Source organism: Syngnathus floridae, chromosome 2 (genome assembly GCF_059516105.1).
Source record: "Syngnathus floridae isolate MCC-2025c chromosome 2, RoL_Sflo_1.0, whole genome shotgun sequence".
NCBI classification, from domain to species: domain Eukaryota; kingdom Metazoa; phylum Chordata; class Actinopteri; order Syngnathiformes; family Syngnathidae; genus Syngnathus; species Syngnathus floridae.
Genome location: NC_142414.1, coordinates 12,035,728 through 12,052,500, shown reverse-complemented (window position 1 = coordinate 12,052,500; position 16,773 = coordinate 12,035,728). Strand labels below are relative to the sequence as shown.

The 16,773-nt window shown below is 42.1% G+C and overlaps 1 protein-coding gene and 1 long non-coding RNA gene across 4 annotated transcripts in view; both read right to left on the bottom strand.

Moving 5' to 3' along the window:
- The window catches only part of LOC148401779 (macrophage migration inhibitory factor-like), a 22,028-nt gene extending 13,552 nt beyond the window's left edge, over window positions 1-8,476 (bottom strand). For all 3 annotated transcript variants that reach the window (XM_088366345.1, XM_088366361.1, XM_088366352.1), the window contains exon 1: window positions 7,893-8,476. The gene's annotated coding sequence lies outside the window, so the exon portion shown is untranslated. The remainder of the gene's footprint in view (window positions 1-7,892) is intronic.
- Window positions 8,477-12,933: 4,457 nt separating this feature from the next.
- Window positions 12,934-16,285, bottom strand: LOC148401778 (uncharacterized). Its single transcript, XR_015857058.1, has 2 exons — window positions 14,226-16,285; window positions 12,934-13,984 (listed from the first exon to the last, which is right to left on the bottom strand). It is a non-coding gene; the product is annotated as an uncharacterized LOC148401778 (long non-coding RNA).
- Between the last annotated feature and the right edge of the window lie 488 nt (window positions 16,286-16,773).

Genomic DNA, 16,773 nt, shown 5'->3' with positions numbered 1-16,773 from the left:
CTGATTTTTAATCATGCAGTGTGTGTGTGTCCTTGCGAAGCGACACGGGGAGAGCGATGGACAGCTGCCGTCTCTCTGTGGTCGACTGCAGAAAAGAGTAAGCGGCGCACGTCACAGGAAAAGGTAACAAATATGGCAGTATGTCGCAGCCATCTGTCACTGGAACTTCATACGTCCACGCGGACAAAAGAGAGCCAGGCAACATGGCAACATGGCCCCAGCCTGCCATTGTCCTCCAGGCTGCTGGCTAAATGGAGGGCCCCCGTCATCGGGGCCCGCCACCCGCTGAAGCCATGCAGCCGGGCTAACGGCAGCATTGTTAACACATGGCGTGCAAAATGAAGAGTTTTGCAACTCAACAAAACGCTCCAAGGTCGGAAGCTTCATTAAGCACAAAAAGAAACCCCAGAAAGTCGGACTCGGCTGCAACACTTGTCTTTGCATTTTTTTTTTTTTTATCTCTCTATCAGCCTCTCACAAATACACCTTTTGAGCTCACACACACTTTTAACCATTCCAGATAAGGTCCTGGGCTTAGCGGACGTGGTCGATTTTCCATTATGGAATTTTATAATAAAGATAAACTGCCACAGCAATCAAAGCGTCACTTGAGGCTATCTTCAAGCAAAGCCAAGACCTCTGTTTGGACCTGCAGTCTCCTGACCTATCCCTCAAAATAATCATCTCCCCAAACACTGACGCCCCCACCTGAAGTCACATCATTTCCTCCATCTATCGCAGAAGGAAGGGAAAAAGAGGATCTGTCAAAAATGTATATAGATGGATAGTTGAAAAAAATAATTGATTGAGAAATCTTTGCATCAGGATGAAATGCTGATAATTAACTGGCTCACAAATCTCCTACTTCAAGTTTTATATGTACACTATATATGCATCATATTATCAGTGTGTGTGCCTCAGTATCAAACTCTAAAGACTCATTATGTCTTTATACAATTATGAAAAGAGCATTATTTAGCAGATTCAGTGCATAAGGATTGGACAAAATAACTCATTTTAAAGTTGTGAAAAATGTAGAAAGCGCAACTCTAACTTATGGAAGAACCCATTCTTATCCGTGCAAATGAGGACAATTTTTTTTTTTATGTTTGGAGCTAAGTCTTCCGAATTAGACAGATTGGTTATGGGGCCCCAAAGGACTCAAGGGGCCCAGAGTTGCTCTAAATTCTGGGGGGGGGGTATGCAGACAACTGGCAAGTTCTCAGGAAAACTGTTTCAATCACTGTAAGAGCTTTGCTTCATTTCCTTTTGTCTTCCTTGTTAATGGACAATGCATGAACTGTCATTCAAATGACTTGGAAGGAGGTTCTTTGCTTTTGGTAGCACCTGTGTGATGATGTAGATCGCTCACATTATCTCTGACATGTCTCTGACCCACGTTTGTCAACATTTGCTAAAGTTAATGAAATGAAGAGCTAGAATATGAATAATCACAGAGGTGGATTTACAATTGCTTAAACAAAAGTGTAGTATTCATAAAGCAAACTACACATGTAGCAGAGAATGAGACCGTAGCTGTGCCTGCTTACTGATCTGCAGAGCAAGTGACAATGGAGACCAAAAGGAGTGTGTGTGTGTGAGAGAAATGTTCCGCATAGATTCCAATCCAGTGCAATCCTTCACCGGCCTCTCGTTCTTTCACTTCTTAGTCACTTGTGTTTTGTCCGCCAAATGAATACAACCATGATAATACTATTCCAGCCACCCCCCCCCCCCTCCACAAAACATTTTTCAATTTGTTTTTTCTAAAAAGAACAGCACTTTGCAATACTGTATTTTATAAAAAAAAGTTATGACATAATTATATCGAATATTTAACTAAATTTTTTTAAAAGAAGCGCGTTTTTTTTGGTTCCGTTTTCAAATCATGGGATGTGCTTTTTCTTACTTTGGCCACCAGGGGACATCACAATGCAGACATACATCCAACTAAAGTTTCCATGTAGAAGGTCTTAGCAATAACACTGATCATTCTTCACAGAGGATAAAGAATACACGTCTGTGCATATTATATTATTCATCACTGTATGCCTTCAAATAGCCTTTGCTTAAAGGTTTATAACACCTCAAAACAAATACTATTTGTTAACCCATTTATGGCATTCCCATTATATGTTAGGCATTAAGCAAGCATACCTGAAGGTTAGGCCATTCGTTTTGTTTGACAGTAAAATTCAACTGGGAGCGGCAACAAACAGCTTGAATTATCTTTTCTGAGAAATGGCTGCTAGCTGTGAAGTGAGTTGAGTTGCATTAACTGCTACCACACAGTGCTTATGTCACAAGTAAATGCTTCTGAGTCAAAGCAACAACAAAAAAAGACACAGGGAGGGCTGGTGTTTTGAAACCCCCCTGTATTGGGTCAATTTATGAGTATCCATCAGTAAGTAAATGTCCTGGCGGTGAAATTTAGTGTCTGGTGTTGTTGATACGCTGCACAATTCAGGCTGTATGCAAATGGAAAAGAAGAAAAGCAGCCACGAACAATGGACCCCTGCTATTCAAAAATCGCTGCATAGTTGACATATATTGAATATTAAATATATGTAACAAAAGGCTTTAAAAACTGTTGTCATTCCTACGCCCTTTACCTGATAAATACCGTCACATTAAAAATGAAAATCTGCAGTTAAAGCAAATCTTCTTCATTTCGTTTCACATCAATTAGTAGTGTAATTTTGAACCCAAAAGATGACTCTTGAGTCTGTGTCCCAATATTTATGGCCCTGACTGTAGCGTTGCAGCAGATGAGCTCCTCTACGCATCTCTATTTGTCTTGCGCTTGGTGACCTTACCTGAGAGAAAACCTAGAAACATTGTCCTTAATCTGCTGAGATGAGCAATGGGATTACCCGACTTTGGGACTGGTTCTCCGGCTGCGGGAAAAGTCCATTAGCATTACTAATCTTTAAATGAAAAGAGGTGGACAGCAAGCGTGCGTATTTGCCTCTCACCGTCGAGTGTCTCTGATTAGTATGCTCGGGCCATGAGGCAACGCTGACAGTGGGGCCTCTGAGAGCTGCAGCACCATGAATTCTTTAACATGGGCTCAACTGTACTGTCGCGCGCTTCATCACGCCTGAGAGGACAGTCAGAGGAAGACGTGCATTCTGGGTGCAAATACGTGCAAGGTCATTCAGCGCAAACAAGGCCTGCCTGACTGTCGGTCCGGCTGACCTGAAAGGATTCGCTTTTGTATGATCTCATCAGTACGCCAACACATTTCTTTGTGACTCCCGGATGAGCAGTCAAACATACCTATGAAAACACACACATACACACACGCACAATCTGAGGGAATTTTCTATCTCTTTTGCTCGCCTTCTGCCTGTGGAGAACACTGGCGGGGATCAGTGAGAGAGGAGCACGGTTGCTTGGCAACAGGTTGTGGTTGCTATGGTGAATTTAAGTGGAACAGCTGGTCCAATCAGCATAAAGTGCGGCGGGCGGGGGCAGAGCCTCATGCCAACACAGACAGACAGGAAGGAGAAGCTGCTGAGGCATGCAGGACCAGAAAAGGAAGAGGAAGAGGAGGGGAAAGTAGGCTAATTGGGCAAAATAAAAGAAGAGCGCCGAAGAAAGGGTAAGGGAAAACTGGGAGACAGGAATAGGTTGGATGAGAATGCATGGGTCTATTTCAAGACATCCTAATGAATATAAGACACGCGTGCCATTGACGTGTCTGACCCACCCCTAAATTGTATGAACCCCTATTTCTTTAAGATTATTCATTTTTTACTGTGCGTCCTTTTTAAACAAGATTGAAAAGTGCAGAGTATAACCATGCAGCATTGATCATAACCCCACCTTGCATCAAAAATGGTTTGTTGAGCCCAGGCCCGCCCACCGAACCCCGACTGGGCTCTGCACAAGCCATCTGCACAGGGTAATTTGCTACCTTCTCGTGATATACAGTCAAGGTTGAAGTACCTGGCTCAAACCAGGTTACGTGGAACATTTTCTTAGAGTCTACCAATCGATGCCAACATACAAAATTCCTCATTTTTGCTGCATGTAATCAGTGCACTGTTCAAGTTGTTTATTGGTGTTAGCTGACACTTTTTTTCTCACTAGAAAATTTCTCAGGTAATCAGACACGCACCACTGTCCTATCCTCTGTTTAAATTAGAATGAGAGAAGCCACTTGTGTCTTGCTGTGTTAATAATAAAACCAAGATGCCGCTGACAAGCCAACTGACTGGATTCCAATTAACATTATGAACTCTATCAGAACACAGAGAAGTTTTTTTTTATATATTGGAATTCAAAGTATAATAATATAGTAAAATAAAATAAATGTCCAGATTACTCTTACGTGGCTCCTACGCCTGCTTGGATGTCATATGTCAAGCTGGTAGAGTGGTATCGGTGTGCAGAATCGGAGCATTTTTTCCGATTACTGATGCAAAGCTTTGGCACAAATATGTGCATCCCCAAATATAATCGCTGACAGGACATGGAACATTCTCAAATAGAAGACGACAGATGTCCTACTTTTGAGAACCCTTAGATGTGTTTGCAGGAAAAGCGGAACATACGATACAATATTTACACCAAGAGCACTTTATCATTCCTCTGACTAATTTAGTGTCAAATTCTAAGTGGAAAGCCTAATCACAGACACACGCACACACTTGCAATGGCCAAGATGTCTTGTGCGAAGAGGACATACTCTTCGAGTGTCTCGCATGAGCAAGCACAGAGGGGAGCGAGATGAACACAGGCTGCCATTGCTGTCAGCAATCAATGGCAGCCACTTATCCTTCAACAGAGAACACAATTGTTTCGCTGCTGCACTCTCATACTTGCTTCATTTTTGCTTCGAGAACATGAATTGAAACACGGGAGAGACACTATAATCACATCTTTCACTCTTTGCTCTCCCTGTTGACAGAGCTGGCTTGCATCGCATGGAAAATGCTTCTGTGCAAACGATAACACTGAAATGGTTTGAGGCGAATGGAATCGTGATATGACACGCTGGTAAATTCGGAGCCACCCGCAAATACGAGCTGGTCCATTTCGGCGAGATGTCCGTTTACACAAAGCTCTCCCTCCGTCACACCTTCCCCTGTCACTCACACTGAGCATGACGGGAGGCAATGGTTGCCAGGGTGACCGAGAGGCACCTTGCCTTGACAACGCTTCATAATGTGGAGCTGAAGGACAATAGCATTGACACCTCAGGTGGGGCTTGATCACAAACAGAACAAACTAAGTGTCACACAGTTTGGTGTGCAGCACATCAGAACCTCCATTAAATCTGAAAACAAGTGGCAAATTGTTCCTTAAATGAACATTGCGTGTGCTTGATTGTTTGTACTGAAACATGCTCGTTACTGGTAAATAAAGTATGTCGCCTCACATATAGAGTATTAATTAAAATTACACACACTCACTCACACACACACACACACACACACACACACACACACACGCTCTCTCAAAAAGAAAAAGACCCTCACTTGCTGTCCTAATCATACAGTCACATATTTCCAAGTTCCCTCTCAAGGCTCCAAAACACATCATCATAAGAGTTATCTACCTGCTAAACACATTTTACAAACGCACGCTTTGACACAGACAAGTCGGTGGCAACAAGAAAGACCATAGTGAGACCAGCGCACACAGATCAATGCATGAAACAGTGAGGAGCATGAAGAGACAGCAACAGCGTGTCGGATAACCCACGGGCTGCACGAGGGAGGCCGGCCCGCACTAGTAAGTCCGTCTCAGGGGGGCAGGGGGCACCAGCAGAGCGAGCGGGCAGGAAATTTTCACGTATCTGCCAGTTAGGAGATGAAGCGCATGGAGAATTGAATGCGCTGGGTCGTGTTTCCCCCTTGGCGAAGGCATTAACAAGCCGATAATGGAGCCTCTTAAAAAGCCAACTAGGATCTCCTCCAAAACTAACTGATGCCGAGTGGCCGGGGCCCCCGTGGGCAGTGGCCAAGTCCCCCCAGGTCCCTCCCCAGCACAGGCAGACACAACCCCGGTGGCAGGCGCCACAGACGCATATTGTGTTTGTCCAGTGAACCACAAGCGAAAGCAGTTTATAACACAATAAAACACTACGAGGAGGCATTAATTGGATATAATAGCCGGGGACTAATGTAGATGATTGAACACCTTTTCTCCGCGACCACTAAATAAAAGTGGGAGGAAAGGAGAAGAGGGATAAAGAGGAATTAGTGATGGAGTCACACCATGTATTGCTGACCTTCGCTTCAAATGTTTCACCCGTTACACACATACTGAGTAGACCACTCGATTGGATTGTTGGTTTTCTGTCCCTTTGTTGAATTTCAGCGAGAAGTATACCTGCTTTGTCCATAAATATAGAAATAGCTGAATCACTTCAGAGCACCAAAGAACTGCAACATCGATATGCACATCTGGCCTTCCATTTGACTAATAATTTCCTCTGTAAGAATTAGTACAAAAAAAAATTAATTAATAAAATAGACTTGTTTTTTGCTGGAACAAGGAAATTGCCATAAATAAATTTCTGATGCTGTTTGGTTTCGCCAGATGGCAAAAATGATTTTCCTAAGAAAGTCTTTTTCGCCACATCGCCATCTGACAATGCTCATCATATCCGGGGGATTCCTCTGTTCTTTGGTTTTGTGAAATCAAGTGGGATCACGAGTATTGAGTATTGGCAGCTGAAACTTTTTACAGTTACCTCCATGTTTACTAGAATCAATCTATCACTAACAAGATACAACACACTAACCAAGCCTCTTTATTGCATCAACCTTTTTCCAGCAATGTTTAATTGAAAAATATGAGGACCTGGAAGCTAACAAACTCTACATCTTTAGCTGCAAATTCTCACAGAGAGCTCCTCGCTAGCCCAACAAAAACTCAGTCACCATCCTCCCTTTCTTTTGCCGCCTTGTCGCTCCCCCGTGGTGCGGAAAGGGAGCGGGTTCTTGCATGTGTGTGTATGTAATTGGCACTTTACTGTCATATCAAATTGATATCAGTGCATGGTTGGGGCTTGGGAAGAACAATGAGAGTCAGACAAAAGCGAGGCTCGGTGCTCCGACAGCCGCCCTGATAACCGCGGTGCAGGCCAGTCAATAAAAGCAATCATCTCTAATCTTCTTATGGGGGACTAAACAGCTCCCCCAGACACTACAATGGCCACTGGGCAGCAGACAGTACAAACAGAGAAAAAGCCAAAACAATATTTGACACGTGACACATCAGCTTTAACTACAGCAACATTATTGTCGTTTCAAATCGAGCTCTTTGGGGAGGAGAGGGTCAAAAGATGTGCATGTACATAAAATGAGAAACAAACACATGATATATTGAAAGAGAGCAAGATCAAGGGATAACCCAAAAATAATAGTGTGCCAACCCCTTTATGTGTCGACAGTAAGCACCCCCCCCCCCGCCCCAAAACTGAAATTCTTCCTGTTTCGATTCTTCTTTGAAATTGACTGTTTAAAAGAAAATAGTTTGCCCCCATTAAGTGGTCAACAGTAGAATTACACACAAAATAAACAGGAGGCATGAGAAAATACAATGTTAAAGGGCAAAAAATAAATAAAAAAATTGCAAAATAGTTGAATCATGAATTGGCAATGGGGGAAAACAATGTATTTTGATAATGATTTTGTGGAATTAGGAATAAATGAATTCATCAAGCTTCAACCATTTCAGAGGGGCACTTGGGTTCGGCAACCCAAAATGTTCAAAAAACAAAAAACATACATGTCTGGAGCCGCAAAAATTTAAAGCCTTTTATAAGGCAACATAGACTGACAATACATAAGTAGTATGCCTACTATTAAAATAATTTAAAAAATAGTGGTATCAATTCGATCATTTCTTCTTGCGCCCCATTAAAGTTCACGTACCTGCATAGCAGAGCTGTCTGTTCCATATCGGTCACGTCACACGACTCATCCATCACAGGCAATTGAGGAAAAAGCTGGAGCTGAATTGATGTCCTTGATTTGCTGATCGGTGATATTGTTTGTGCGGAGAGGCATGTCTTTGATTTTCTGAATGATCTCGGTTTTGTTTTTGAAGTCCGAAAATAGGCATTCTGATATTTTAATGAATTAATCCCTTCATGTACTCGCCATCGGTGAATGGTTTTCCGCGCTTTATTATCTCCGGGGCTGCAACAAAACTTAGCAGTAGTAAAGTTTGGAGACGCAACCCACTTCTTGAAACTGTTCTTTCGGTCCTCAAATTTCTCCACCAGCACTGTAATTGCACCTTTCCTCTCAGTTGCAACTGGGTGATCGGCAGCAAATTTAGCATGCTGAAAATGTCGCTCCAAATTCCTCTTCTTGTTACTTGACAACTTCTCATTGCAAATCAAACATGCAGGCAATGCTTCGGCATTGGCAATGAAAGCAAAGAGTTCAGTCCATTCTTTCTTAAAGCCTCTGCTCTCATCAGCAGTCTTTTTCTTTTTGCCTTTTGAATCCATGACCCATCACTCACACACCTGTTTGCTTACAACTCACCTGTGCTGTGTCGCAGATTATGACGCAATTTTGCTATTTGGCGTCATTCTTAAATTGGGTATTTTTAATATATTTACAACTACATAAATTTGTACAGCATAAGAATGGTTGTGTCACGATTAGCGTCTAAAAACCATATTTAAAAACAACAACAACAACAACAACAACAAAAAAAAACATCATTTTCCATGTTCACGCATTTTTGCAAAAACTCCAGGGAACCGCTAGGGGCGTGCTAAAGAGCCGCATGCGGCTCTGGAGCCGCGGGTTTCCGACCCCCTGATGGAGGCCAATGCTGCCATCTGCTATCGACCAAAATTAACATCACAATTACAATAACTAACAACTGTTACAATAGCTAATATTAACTATAACAATAACTAACAACTACGAGTTGAGTGAATGAACAAAACTTTTGCAAGTTCGAGTTCAAGCTGGGGGGTGACTTGGACAATTTTTCTTGTCTTGATACAGATACAGGTGATCTTCCGACCCTCACCGATAGATGGCGCTAATGTTAATTTAGCAGCATCAGTAGGTGGCAGTGTGTGTCTTTACGCTCGTTGCAACCAGGACAAGGAAGGTACTGAAATGTTTTGTGCAATAATTTTGCATGTTTCCAGGTGTTTTTATACAGTACAATACTCTTGAATGTATTTTTTCTTTTACATGTTTTGGATTTTTTTTTATATCAAGTTGTGTGAGAAGGGGGGGCGTTGCATCAGATCCATTGCATTACCATTAATTTCCAGGCATAAGGATGACTTGAGATACCAGCAGTCATGAAAATAGTTCAACTCGCATCTCAAGGCATCACTGCAAGTATATGTTTCAGCACAGTTTAGTAGTTTATTTTTGAAAAGCAGTACTAGTACATATTAGCATTTTATCTTTAAAAACGACTTTTAACCATTTAAGTGCATTTTTATTTCACTTTTAATTTAATTTAATGGATTATTTTATCATTTTTACTATGTTATTTTTATTCTTTATATTATTCAATTATAATAATTTAAAATCCCTTTTTTCTTTCCGATTATTTGTGCAGTATATTTACAATGTTGCAAAGTCTTACAATACTAAATACAGCATTTAGTAATAAAACTTGGCACATTTCATGTATTTCAAAGTTAACACCAACCAGGTTTTGATTCCTAGGTGATTTGTAAGGATTTTTTGTGCTTCTGATATACGTATATATATGCAGTATGTGTGTGTGTTTCATTTGAAAAATTGTAAAAGTATCCATTAATTTCATGTAATTTGAAAAATATATATAATATTTAGAAATGTATGGTTTACAGGCTGTAAAATGACTACAATGGCGTCGTAGGATTTGTCCATATCAAACAGAGTATTTTTATATTACCAAATCGTATAGTGATAATGCCATCAATAATAGCACATATAGTGACAATTTCTATTATATCATACTCTCGACCCACAGAGAAACCATGAGAGAATCGATAATGGGATCATATCAATAAGCAGTATCGATAATGAAATCGGAACCATGATATTTGCAGCTGAAAATTTTTTGAGTTGTTTCTTGTAAAATGTTTGAGACTAAACCTCTCAACGAAACAAAGGTGTTCTGCTGTGTGAGATTTTTGTTTTGTTTTGTTCTTTTGCTATTTAAACCTAGCATTTAAACCATTTCTTTGGCTTGTAGCCATTGAATCGCTGCACAAAAAGACGCCTCATCTTCTCTACACAAAGATGATGGTTGGCCAGCATCCCGTGTTTTAATTTTGAGACATTAACTGGATGAATTGGAACATTTTAAATGGACAAGTCCCCCACGCAGACTTGAATTCAGTTGTGTGCAAAACATCTGATACTCCAACACCCAAAAACCTCTTGATTGGGGCCATTGCAATCCGCTCTGGAAAAAAAAAAGAAAAAAATCATGGTGGGTGTGTGGGGCAGAGGTCCCAAGGTTGATGCAATATGGAGCATATGGCTTAATCACTCACAATTTTGAATTTCAAAAGGTAAATATGGCTTGTATAATTGGTGCACTATAACAGTTATACTGAATCAAAATCAGACAATAATTCTAAAATATTATTTGGAGGTGCAGGTTAATTGCAGGTTAACTGGCGTCGTCGTGGAGCAGCGCGCACGGAATATGAGACCAAAGACTCGCTTGGTCACAGAAAGGCTTCTACACTACGTTGACCCATTTTGTGTGTGTGTGTGTGTGTGTGTGTGTGTGTGTGTGTGTGTGTGTGTGTGTGTGTGTGTGTGTGTGTGTGTGTGTGTGTGTGTGTGTGTGTGTGTGTGTGTGTGTGCGTGCGTGCGTGTGTGCGTGTGCACGTGTGTGCGTGCGTGTGTGAGTTTAAAAAGATTTTAAAAGAGTTAAAAAAGAATAAAAATATAAAAACATGATGGTGAACGTTTGCTTCCATAAGAAAACATATACACAACAAGTTATGAAAATGGTTGTCTTTTTTTTGCCTTCCTATATGACGTTTATTAAGTTGTTCAATAGTCAACCCGGTGAATCCAACGCACTGTATTACCTGGCATAGTGGAATTGTGCTGCTAATGAGTCAGCAACAGATCAATGGTGGCAGCTCATGACATTTATCAGGCAGCCTCAAGGACCTCCATATTTACACTGATGCTCACCGTTGTTCAAGTGCCTCAGCATTATTGATATGAGTCGTGTGTGTGTGTGTGTGTGTGTGTGTGTGCGTGCGTGCGTGCGTGCGTGCGTGTGTGTGTGCGTGCGTGCGTGCGTGCGTAGGTGTATAAATGCGTGTGTTTAAATCCAAAAATGCCAAAGAGAAATGTGTGCTATTTTGAAATCTGCTATTTGATGACCCATTTTTCATCAGCATATCCCTTACCTGTGACTACTTGTCCACGTTAGCGTATGCTGAGGCTTTTAGAAAACATGATCCTGCAAGTAGAGGAGCACGACATTGCATCCAGAACATAGCAAACGTAGCTTCCGTGCATTATATATGCTTGAAGTGAATGCACCTCAGTGAGGTCCATTTGCAAGCTTCCTAAGCGAGCCCGCTGCTCGGTCCAACCCACTTGCTTGCTATATACGTATATGTGCATTTCTCCTTGGAGGGGCCCCTTGCATTGAAATCAGCGGCCCGCAGCCTGATCGTGGAGGACAGCTTACCAGGCCCCTTGGATTGTTCCAAGGAACAATGGATTCCTTTGTCGACGTGTTTCTCTTTCTCGGCGCGCACAATGCTAAAGGGTCCTTCTGGCTCTTTGCACTTACGAAATGTTTACATCTCTTTATGTACCTCTCAAAACAAATAACAGCGCCAGTAGAAAAGTGTGGGAGGTTTAGAGGGGCAAACGCATACAGCGGAAAATTTGGTTCTTTTCTTGTCTTACTTTAATATCCTTTTGCACCAAATACCCTGCATTTAACCTGCTTCTAAAGAGCAACGGGGCCCTTAATCACAATTTTTTTTGTCTCGTCAAGTCCAAATTGCATTTTGCTTAATAAATACGCCGTAAATAGGAAAATTTCCAAGGAGCCTAACTCGTATAATCTCATATAATCTAATTTGATTGGCCAAACACTCAAATTGATTTTACTAACATTTCATAACATGTTTAAATCATTTAGTTATGGAGGTGTTTTTCTATAAGCGTCATTAATGAACAAAGTGAGTTAAAGGGAAAACCAAGCTCCCCTTTTCTGGATGTCCAGGTAACCATCAAGGTGTGTTGGGTGTGTTTGAACAAGAATAGAAAGAAACAAATATAGAATACGATGTGCATCTGCGTAACGAGCTGCAGGGTCGCAGCTCCTCGTGACCTCTCCCTCTTCCCGATGAATAGAAGCAGAAGCAGATGCCCAGCTGTGCCTACTCAGGCCTTCAACTGCATTTGCAAAATCGCAGTGATGTTCCTGGGATACCACAAAAAGTCCACCTTTGTACCTCCATCCTGCCTCTTTATAATAATAATAATAATAATTGTAATAAAACCTAATAATAATAATAATCATTATTATTATATATTATATAGGTATATTATATCTATATCTATATCTATATATATATATATATATATATATATATATATATATATACATTATATAGTAGTTGTAGCAGTAAAAGTAGCAGTAGCAGTAGTAGTAGTAGTAGTATTATACTAGTAATACTATACTAATACTACTATACTATATACTAATATATATTTATATTGTATTTATATTATAATATTTATATTATTTTATCAGTATCATTACTATAACATTATTGCTACCAAGGAATAAATAGATTCGTATCTAATAAAATCAAATAACAATTCTAGATAAACAGAGTCATCTCTGCTTTTAAAAGACAAATAACAACAATAAAGAAAACTTTAATCAAGGGCCAGGAAGAAACAAATAGAATAAAACAATAATAACAATTCAAAATAATAAGCACAAGAATAGTGTTGCAGAATGTAATTTTAATTTTGGGGATTTTTGTGTGATGTTGTATTAAAATGGCTATAGCGCAGTTAGCTATTGCGCACGCACATTTTGCGCCCGGATGGCCAATGTTTCCCCTCGCGTTTATTCAACATGATTTTTTTCCTTTTTTTTTTTTTTATTCTCGCGATTTTCGATCGATCATCAAGCTGCACCCCTTCGTTTGGTCCATATCGAGAGTTGACTAGATTTTCCCCTGCATGCAGCACACTTCACAAGTCCAGGGGCCACTGCTCGCACAACTGGGGCCGACTCGCCTCTCTCTTTTGTTGGGCCATTGTGGGGGTCTGCGTATTGGGATTGGGGTAGTGGATGGGGGGGGGGGGTGCTAAGGGGGCTACGGCCCCCCGATGGGGGTGCATTTGCTGTCCAAAGACCGTTAGACAGCAGCAGCTGAATGAATGGGGGCCTGCGTGTCATTGTAATGCACGGGGACAACTCCCCCTTCTTTGAGCGCTCGAAGAGGCCGCTGAAGAAAAGCTGCACTCCAGCTCACCCACTCATGCCTCTGACGAGTTGCCTTGCGTACACGGCCAGCTCGCTTAACGGATATTGTTGGGCTGAAATGATGGCGCATTGCTGTTGCGTGTTGAAGAGCTTTGGTTTTGCGCAAAAAAAGAAAAGGAGAAGACGAGCGCCAGCCTATACGCGCATGTGTGGACGAGGATGCACCTGATATGACGAGCGCGAGAACTGCACGAACAAAGGACTTCGGCCTAGGATTTTTCCTTCTCTTTTTTTACGAGACGCGGATGCTGTGTTTTTCTGCGTTATTTTGAGTTTTGCAAATGGGGGACCAACAGGCCTTGCATCAAATGTAGGCATGGTTTTAAGGAGGCGGCCAGTAGGAATGCTTTTTAAAATAGTTAATCATTGCCTTTGCCCGAGCTATAATGACGGCATTTGCGATTCTATAGGCTCAAGAATGAGGAGTAAATAGCAGCCAAGCGCTGCTGTAGGTTGGTCCTCTTCACCTCTTTGTTCGCACACCGTGGGAGGTGGACACAAGCTAGAAGACAGCGGGGAGGGGAAAAAAAATTGAAAATCGAATTCCTTCTTCTTCCGGGGCACAAATTTATGTAGTCCTGCATTTGTAGGCGCTTCGTATAGCGACGACTGAAAAATGACAATTCAATTGAGTGAGCTAAAATATATTCAAAAAATGTGTTACATTTGAGGTGACTGCATCCACTTTTGGTGGAAATATAAAGACCAAAAATGCATGCTTTTATTAAATTGGAATATCTTACTTCATGCAGGTCGTAGCTCAAAAATTGCACGGCATGCAAATAAGTAGCCATCAATAGGCCCAATACAAAATAATCTGCTCCAAAGTCTTTCGTAATTATAGTGCGTATTTTATATTTGTATTAATTTAGATTCGGGCTTCTTCACGAAGGCTGACGTTCCTGTCCGCCCTCATCTATGTCATAGACGTAATGTGCCGTTGGATGCTTGTCAATTTATTTCGATGCTTTACGACGTGCGTGTGATCACATCTTCAGCTTTTATCACAAGGCTGCAACATACGGGACGCGTGCACCTGCTCGTGCAGGACGTGGACCCTCTTGTGGTTGGGGGTGTGGGGCGGGGGTGCTTGCATGTCGACACCGATAGGGACAGGGTCATGTTAAATTTAGACGATCCGAACGTGGAGCAACGGTACGTATGATTCACGTATGCACGCGTGACTTATGGGCAGAATGTCACGCACTTTTCAAGGACGTTCTCGGGGTTGATGAGGATTTACTTTTAATGGAGGGGAGGAGAAGAGGAGGAAGAGGGGTGGGGGAGGCTGGGCCGGGGTGCATGACGTCACTTTGTGCCCATGTAATCCTTTTGCGCTGAAACCCAATCAGCATGAGACTCGCGGTTGTCTAGAGCGCGCCGCTCTAATCCGGGAGACGGTGGATCACACAGCCCGATGTACTGAGAGGGGAACACGAGACAAGTGGAGGACAAGACAAGGCAATGGACAGCATCCGTGCAGGACCGGAGCCCCCAAATGGGTCGCGATTGCATCCGAAAGGAACCGCTCGAGTTTTGATGAGGAAGAGGAGGACATGATGCCAGCATCTTCTTCCCGCTCTATTCAGTTTATGTTCCCAAAAAAGTAGCCATCAGACAAGGAGGCATCTTGTGCAGTGGATCCCTCACGGAACATTCGAGCCAAATTGAATGGGACGTACAGTAAGCTTCGCAGTGGGACGGATTATGACTTTGAATAGAAAGAACATCGTGCTGCTCTGCCGCCAACTCTCACTTTTGATTGTGTGTGTGTGTGTGTGTGTTGGGGCGGGGGGGGGGGGGGGGGATTTGGAAGCGGGACAATGCAGGAGTACTGCGTAAAATGGCGCAGATGTGAATTCACCTTGTTTTTTATATAAGCGCAGTTTGCCCAACACAAATGCCAAGCGGCTTCAGCGCCGAGTGATGGCGCAGTTGCACCTTTGCGTTAAATCCAAAGTGGCGCATTATTGCCAGTGCGGGTTGTAAATCGGCTTTCGAACTGCATACATGTATACGTTCGTGCTGCGAGCGCCAGATTGGAATGCCAAATCGGATTTCGACGATGTGCGTGTGTCATGCTAATGTGTCCGTTTTTGTGTGCCTGCATCCTTTTGGCGGGCAGAAGCTGCATGGTCGAGTTCGGATCGAGGCTGACGTTTTCCCTTTTTCCCCAAAAGGCTTTTTTTCCCCTTGTCTACTAAGAAATGGTTATCACTCTGCGTGTTCACAGCGGACCTTGATTTAATGTCCAAACAATTAAGGCACGCGGTGAATGCCAAGAGAGGAATCGACATGGCTTCGTATATGTTGTATGTGTCGAGGAGGTTTACGTTCCCTCACTTTGACCTCTTTCAACTTGCAGTGTGTGGTGTCGTGTCTGTGTGCTGTCACTGGGTGCGCGGCGCGCGTTGCTTTGGCGTTCCAACGGTGCAATGCGTACGTGCAGTTGTTGTTTGGGAATGAGGTCACTGCGTCGCCGCTGATGTTATGTTTCATCCTGTTTGCATCCAAATTGACCGCAAAGAGGAAAAGAGGCGAATTTGTACGTCATGAAAGGTTCTATTATTTAAGAGGTGCGGTGTGAAACTTGATTACTGCTTTAAATCAGCATTAATCCCCATAGCCTCAAAAATATTACAGGCGCTCCATTTTTTAAGAAGCGTATTGTATGGCTGCAGACCTCACGGAGGTGTAGTTACAACATGAGCTTGAAAGGATTCAAAGTGACGACTGCATTGGTAGAGACGCGCTGGAGTCGGTGCAAAGAGAATCAAAATCCTTCGACGTCATCTAGTGGACTCTTCCTGTCAATGCACACAAGAAAGGGATTCGAGATTATCGTCAAACCAAATAGTCCTAAATTTGTTTATTCTGAGGAAAAACTTTAAAGAAATTTGGTCGAGTGTACAGTTTGAACAGTAATGACATTATCAATAGATTTCTTCTGAATCACATCATATTTCAATCTTATTCGAGTGTAACTTGTTTCTGTTTTGTTTGATCCTTTGCATTCATTTGACAAATAAAGTCTTGAGCTGCACCGAATCTTCTGTATGTTGTTATTTATACATAAAAAACACACCATTTTCAACGTGCGGAATATGTCAAACATAAAAACGTGGCAATGTTTCATGGCATGCCTAGGATTTTGAAAGCAGCTTTTTCAATTGGCTGACAATTGCCGAGGAAATGATTACAAACGCGTTAGTTTCATGTTTTTTCTGACACCTGCATAAGTAGTACAGCAGTTCAGCACCACGGATAGCGCCAATCAAGGCCCACTCTCGT